Raw genomic sequence first — 8,101 nt, 5'->3', positions numbered from 1 at the left:
TTTAAAAAAAAGTAAAATGTTCTAGAAGGGGAAAAAAACTGATGTTAGCCACAGAAAATGTTTTTGAGTTATTGTTAAAGATGCTAATGGGTTAATAATGAGCTCTTGGTTTTGTGTTTTTAATTTTTTTTCTCCTTTTTTTGCTATGCGGAGTAAATAGTGGGGAGTGGGGAATACTTTCTTCAGAATGTATGTGTCTTCTACAGCAAACTAAACACCCTGTACCAGACAGGTAGCCTATTAGAATGTATAGCAACCCTCCCCCTAAAATGTGGTGCCTGGTGGGAAGAAGGGAGAGTGGGATCAGAGAGGAGTGGTGCCTGATGGGAAGGAGGGAGAGTGGGATCAGAGAGGAGTGGTGCCTGATGGGAAGGAGGGAGAGTGGGATCAGAGAGGAGTGGTGCCTGATGGGAAGGAGGGAGAGTGGGATCAGAGAGGAGTGGTGCCTGATGGGAAGGAGGGAGAGTGGGATCAGAGAGGAGTGGTGCCTGATGGGAAGGAGGGAGAGTGGGATCAGAGAGGAGTGGTGCCTGATGGGAAGGAGGGAGAGTGGGATCAGAGAGGAGTGGTGCCTGATGGGAAGGAGGGAGAGTGGAATCAGAGAGGAGTGGTGCCTAGTGTAATCCTGTAGTCTTTGATGTTTCAGTTTGTCCATGGGGCAATGTGGGGGGAGGGGGGCAGATGAAGGCTGGGATAGCAGTACCGTTGTACTACCCCATAGTAAGACCCTGATACACACAAGGGAGGTATAACAAAATACTTGTTTGGTGCTGTACCAAGTCACTTTGAAACGGAATATCTATTGTAGTTTGTTATCGTTGTGTTGGTTGGCATCTCTCCCAGCAGAAAATCTGACACGTGGAAAATAAGTATGATTTTTCTACCTATTAGAAGTGTTCTATAAATTGACATTCAGGATATTTGAATCATGGCAATAGCGGTAGTCTCTTGTTTTGTCTTCAGTGTTAACTAGGCAATGACTGTATCTAGAGCACTCAGATGGGAATGAGGACGTTCGTCACACATTGTGGCACTATGAACGGAACAGTGTGTCTTGTGCAAAGGTGGTTCTAGAGCTGCTACAGTAGTCTCTGCTTTGTAACACTACACCTTCTTTGCAGTAGATGACACAAATGCACCCTTTTGCTTTCCATGTGTATTTATTTTCCTTGTCCTTCTTTTAAAATGATGCCGTTCACATGCACGTCCCTAGATGGCCTCAGCACCGTTTTGTGTACTATTGTAATTCTACTGTTGGACTACCTCTGTGTTATTTCTTCACAGATCTCATTCTCTCACCCAGTTATCTCGGTTCTGAACAGTCGAAATGAGAACCATTCCGGTGGATTAGTTTTGCCAGGAGCCCTTCTAAATGCTTTTGATCATCAAGCCTAGTTTTAAACGGTATTATTGCTCTAATGTTTAGAAACAGGTTCTACCTTCTTTATGTAACCCTCTCCACATGGCTTATAGACCAGTCTTCCTTTATTTGAACTACATGAGGTTTCTTATCATTACTGTTCAAGGTTATAGTTTCATTCCTGAGATGCCACTCCTTAGATCTGATTCTATATCAATCCAGGCATTCTTACCCATAGATATAGAACAGTTCTATAGCAGGTATATGTTGTTATAGCTATGTGCTCTTACCACAGAATTCTGAGTGGGAACCAACAAGCAATAAGAAAATAAACCAATCTAGTATTTTGTCCTGTAAATAGCGTTTGTTTTTTAGAAATACACAACTACAACTAATGAACGTCTAACACTTTGTCATTGTGGCCCTTGTGATTATGGCACTTTGAATTTAGGCTTGTTGTGGGATTGAATGAGATGTTTAAATAAAGTTTATTTGAAGCGAAATATGAAATGTGATTCCATATCCCTACCAGCCTTTTTCTGTATATGAGAATCAAATAATGCTTAGTAAGAGCCGACCAACCCGCATCTTTAGCAGTAACTGACACCCTTTCTACATGATTTCAATATATACTTTTTCACCCTGATAACCTCCTGGCTAGTAATTATTATTCTCTCCCAATCACACTACTAGGAGACTATTACTACTACTATACTACTACTCTACTACTACTACCCCTCTTTGCCCCAAAGCAAGGCTTAGCTGTTCCTTGTCTTATCTCTCTCTTTTCATTTAAAACATATTTTATTTATCTTCCCTCTTTTCCATCCGCTTCTCACACGCTCTGTTTTTTAAAATAAGCACAATATCTTTTGTGACATGCTAAGTGCTGATGTATGTTAATAAAAGACTTAAAAACCTCCAAATGATGACTTCAGAGTGTTTTTGATTTGACAGTTTTTCTTGTGGCTGTATCACCCCAATCCAATGCATCCTTGAATACTTCAATATTATCATGAAGTGCTAGCATCATGGAATTAAATAGAACACTAAAATGAACATTGACATCCCGGCAACATGACTAAAATGACGGCCATCTTGGTCAGAGAATCTCATATCATTCATTATATTGTAGGATAGAAGTGGACTTTTTTATATTGATCATATCATTTATCATCTTGAAGTACTGGATTGCTCCAGGCCGCTCACTGATGCATTTCAAAGCTTTCTCGGCAAACAAATATCTCAGTCATTCAAAGCAGAAATGAACACAAAATTAAAGTCTGTCACTGCCACTTGTCATGTTTGTTTTAATCTATGTTTTATTCAACTGCATTTTATTCAAGAGATGTTGGCACTGTTGACTTAGTAATAGTCCAGGTATGGTCCTGTGTGGCTCAGTTGGCAGAGCATGGTGCTTACAATGCCAGGGTTGTGGGATTGATTCCCACTGGGGACCAGTACGAAAATGTATGCACTCACTACTGAAAATGGTTTTGGATAAGAGCATCTGCTAAAATGTGAAATGTTCTATAAAGACTCTTTCTCTGCACAGGTATACATGGAACACATTGTGACAATACAGAGGCGGATGCAAGATGCAAGCAACGATGGTTTAATGAATACAGTTTACAGCAGCAACAGGACAGACAGACTGTACTCAGACGGAATCCGACCCAGGGACTAGGGCGCATCTTCCGATGATAGCGTGCTGAGAAATCCAGGGGAGTGTGTCCGGATGGGTAGGAAGGAGCACAGCAGATAATCCACACAAGGGCGGCGAGAGATGAGCACGGACACACGACACAACCTTAGGGAAGTAACAACACAACCTCAGGGAAGTAACAACGATCTGACAACAAGAAACACTGGTTACAGAACATATAAAGGGAAGATAAGTGGTTCCAGCTGGCGCAGACAATCAGGCCGAGATTGGGAACCACGCCCACACAAACACGGGAGAGAGAGAGAGAAAGAGAGAGGGAGGCAGTGGATTCATGAACCGTGACAATACACCCCCCCCCCTAAGAACGCCTCTTGGCGTTCCCAGGCGAATTTACCTGTCGATTGAAATCATCGATAAGGGAGTGATCCAGAATGTCCCTAGCAGGTACCCAAATTCTCTCCTCCGGGCCGTAACCCTCCCAGTCCACCAGGTACTGGAATCCGCGTCCCCTCCTTCTAGAGTCCAAAATACGATTGACAGAAAAGGTGGGTTCCCCATCAACAAGTCGTGGCGGCGGGGGAACCGGGACCGGCGGGTTAATGCGTGCCTGAAACACAGGTTTTATTTTAGACACATGAAAGGTAGGATGAATTCTCCTATATGCCGGAGGAAGCTTGAGCCGGACCGCCACCGGACTAATGATCCTGGTGACTTTGAACGGGCCGATAAATTTGGGGGCAAGCTTGTTTGAAACGGATCGGAGTGGAATGTTCTTAGTAGAAAGCCACACTCTTTGGCCAACGACGTATACCGAGGCTTCGACCGGTGGCGATCGGCCTTAGCCTTGGTGCGCGCCCCAACCCGGAGAAGAGTCTCACGGGCTCTGCTCCATGCGTGACGGCACCTCTGGATGAAAGCGTGAGCGGAGGGAACAGTGACCTCGGACTCCGTACTGGGAAAGATAGGTGGCTGGTAACCTAAACTACACTCAAACGGAGAGAGACCCGTGGCTGCCACTGGCAACGAATTGTGAGCGTACTCAACCATAGAGAGTTGTTGACTCCAGGAAGAGGGATTCTTAGAAACCAAACATCGCAACACTCTCTCCAAATCTTGGTTGGCCCTCTCCGTTTGACCGTTGCTCTGGGGATGAAACCCTGAAGACAGGCTGACACTCGCTCCAAGTAACCTACAAAACTCTTGCCAAAACTTGGACACAAATTGGGGCCCCCTGTCAGAAACTACGTCCATCGGCAGGCCATGTAAGCGAAAGACGTGATCCACGACAGTTACCGCTGTCTCCTTGGCAGATGGTAATTTAGGCAAGGGAATAAAATGAGCCCCCTTCGAGAACCGGTCCACCACGGTCAAAACAACCGTCTTGCCCTGGGAGGGCGGAAGGCTGGTAACAAAATCTAGCGCGATGTGGGACCAGGGTCTCGAAGGGACCGACAGCGGTTGGAGTAACCCATCTGGGGGGTCGATTAGAAGTCTTCCCAGTGGCACAAACCGAGCAAGCCAAGACGAAACTGTGAATGTCACGAGCCATCAGTGGCCACCAAAAGCGTTGCTTAACCAAAAAGCTAGTGCGGCTGACTCCTGGATGACACGCTACGTTGGAGCAATGGCCCCACCGAATAACATCGGACCGACACCCCTCCGGCACAAACAACCGATTAGGCGGGCAACCGGGCGGAGGCGTTACCCCTTCTAAGGCCGTTTTGACCCTCGATTCAACCTCCCATGTGAGTGTGGAGACCACTAGGGTCCCGGGTAGGATGCACTCGGGAGTGGATGGGCGTTCGGAATGGTCAAAAATGCGAGAAAGGGAATCGGGTTTGACATTCTTGGAACCCGGGCGATACGAGAGAGAGAAGTCAAAACGTCCGAAAAAGAGTGCCCACCGCGCCTGCCTGGAGTTGAGTCGCTTGGCGGTTCTGATATATTCCAAATTTTTGTGATCGGTCCAAACTATAAAAGGTACCCTCGGACCCTCTAACCAATGGCGCCACTCCTCCAGTGCTAACTTCACTGCCAACAACTCTCTGTTGCCAATGTCGTAGTTGCGTTCCGCAGGTGATAAACGATGGGAAAGGAACGCTCAAGGGTGCATCTTGTCGTCAGAAGAGGAACGTTGGGAAAGTACCGCACCTACCCCCACCTCTGAAGCGTCCACCTCCACCACGAACTGATGCGAGGGATCGGGAGCCATGAGGATGGGAGCCGAAACAAAGCGGCTCGAGTTTGGCGAATGCAGCCTCGGCTGTATCGGACCACCTGAACGTCACTCTGGGGGAGGTTAAGGCGGTAAGAGGAGCGACTATCTGACTAAAGTTGCGAACGAAACGCCGGTAGAAATTGGCGAATCCCAGAAACCTCTGTAGGGCCTTACGGGAATCTGGGCTTGGCCAATCCACCACAGCCTTAACCTTGTCAGGATCCATGCGAATACCTTCAGTCGAGACGATGTAACCTAGGAATGGAACGGATTGTGCATGAAAAATGCATTTTTCCGCCTTGACAAAAAGTCCATTCTCCAACAACCTCTGAAGCACTCGTCTGACGTGCTGAACGTGTTCCTGGAGAGAAGAAGAAAAAATCAGTATGTCATCCAGGTAAACATATATGAACTGATCAATCATATCTCTCAGCACGTCATTGACGAGTGCCTGGAAAACCGCTGGGGAGTTGGATAGCCCAAAAGGCATGACCAAATATTCGAAGTGCCCTCTGGGGGTGTTAAACGCGGTCTTCCATTCGCCCCCCCCTTATGCGAACCAAATGATATGCATTACGTAAATCCAACTTAGTGAACACAGATGCTCCCTGTAACCTTTCAAAAGCTGAGGACATCAACGGTAAGGGATAGGTATTCTTCACTGTGATGTTATTCAACCCACGGTAATCAACGCAAGGACGCAGAGATCCGTCCTTCTTCCCCACAAAGAAGAACCCCACCCCCGCTGGAGAAGAGGAAGGACGAATGAATCCAGATGCCAGAGAATCAGAGATGTATCTCTCCATAGCCTCCCTCTCAGGAACAGAGAGTGAATATAACTTGCCTTTAGGCGGAGACTCACCTGGCAATAATTCTATTGCACAGTCATAGGGACGATGCGGAGGAAGAGAAGCAGCACGGGACTTACTGAACACCTCCTTCAGGTCAAGGTATTCAACGGGCACGTTAGACAAATCCACTGCCTCCTCTAGAAACACAGAATCAGACACAGACGAACAAGCAGACACTAAACAGGACTCAAGACACTTGTTACTCCACATGGATATAGAGTTATGAACCCAGTCAACTCTGGGGTTGTGTTGGGTGAGCCAAGGGTGGCCGAGAACTAATGGTGCAAGGGGTGAGTCCATGAGTAGAAATGATAGTGTCTCAGTGTGATTGCCAGAAGTGATGAGTGTGATAGGTTCAGTGGTGTGAGAAATGTTGGGGAGTTCTTGACCATTGAGAGCGTTGACGGATATCTTGTGCGTGAGTGAGGTGATAGGAATCTGGAGTTTGTGAGCGAGCTTGAAGTCCATGAAATTACCCTCTGCTCCTGAGTCCAGTAAGGCTTGGGTGTCGTGCGTGTGGGTGGCCCATCTTAGTCTTACCGGGAGGAGAGTAGATGATGAGGTCTTCTCTGTGGTGACACCACCCGATAGTAGCCTCATGCTTACTACCGGGCCTGATCTTTTACCGGGCAGGAGTGGATAAAGTGGCCCGCTCTACCACAGTAGAGACAGAGTCCTTGGGATCTCCGCCTCTCCCTCTCTTCCTGGGAGAGGCGAGCTCTCCCCAGCTGCATGGGTTCGTGAGCGGAGGCTGAACTGGCCGTGTTCCCGCCGCTGGCATGCCAGCCCTCCGTGTCGTTATACGGTCTGTTAGGGCATGCTCGGCGGCCAATACGACTCAGACGAGCGTCGACCCTCAAGGCTAGTTCCACTAGTCCATTTAAACTCCTGGGAAGGTCCAGAACATAAATCTCCTTCTGGATCCAGTCCTCCAGCCCATGCAGAAACATGTCCCACTGCGCCTCCTCGTTCCACTGACACTCTGCGGCCAGAGTGCGGAATTGGATGGAGTATTCCGATACGGAACAGTCTCCTTGGCGAAGGTCAGCGAGTAGTCTGGCCGCCTCCCTACCCGCCACGGCCCGATCGAAGACCCTTCTCATCTCCTCGGAGAGTGTCTGGAAAGAGGTGCAGCATGGGTCCTGGTTTGCCCACACCGCCGTTCCGCAAAGAGCCGCTTTGCCTGATAGCAGTGTGAGTACGAATGCTACCTTAGACTGTTCACGGTTGAAGGTCCGTGGCTGCAACGAAAATGCATGGAACATCTCGTAAGAAAAGCTCTGCAAGTCAGGATCACCTGAATAACCCTCTGGTGTCGGTAGCCGTGGCTCTAGCTGGGAATCCGGCTCTGGCGGGGCGGGTTGAACTGCCGGTGTAGGTGGCGCAGCGGAACCCCTCAGATGTTGTAATTGTTGGGTCAGCTGGGATACCTGCGTCGCAAGGGCTTGTACTGCCCGACCTGTGCTGGAGATGTTCTCCTCTTGTTGATCCATTATCGTGATACTGCGGGAAATGAATTCGGTCAGACTCGTTGAACTCGCTGCATCCATGGTCGGGTCAGATCGTTCTGTGACAATACAGAGGCGGATGCAAGATGCAAGCAACGATGGTTTAATGAATACAGTTTACAGCAGCAACAGGACAGACAGACTGTATTCAGACGGAATCCGACCCAGGGACTAGGGCGCATCTTCCGATGATAGCGTGCTGAGAAATCCAGGGGAGTGTGTCCGGATGGGTAGGAAGGAGCACAGCAGATAATCCACACAAGGGCGGCGAGAGATGAGCAAGGACACACGACACAACCTCAGGGAAGTAACGTCCCAACCTCAGGGAAGTAACAACGATCTGACAACAAGAACCACTGGTTACAGAACATATAAAGGGAAGATAAGTGGTTCCAGCTGGCGCAGACAATCAGGCCGAGATTGGGAACCACGCCCACACAAACACGGGAGAGAGAGAGAGAGAGAGAGAGAAAGAGAAAGAGAGAGGGAGGCAGTGGA

Source organism: Oncorhynchus gorbuscha, linkage group LG02 (assembly GCF_021184085.1).
Source record: "Oncorhynchus gorbuscha isolate QuinsamMale2020 ecotype Even-year linkage group LG02, OgorEven_v1.0, whole genome shotgun sequence".
NCBI classification, from domain to species: Eukaryota; Metazoa; Chordata; class Actinopteri; order Salmoniformes; family Salmonidae; genus Oncorhynchus; species Oncorhynchus gorbuscha.
This window is presented reverse-complemented; position numbering follows the sequence as displayed.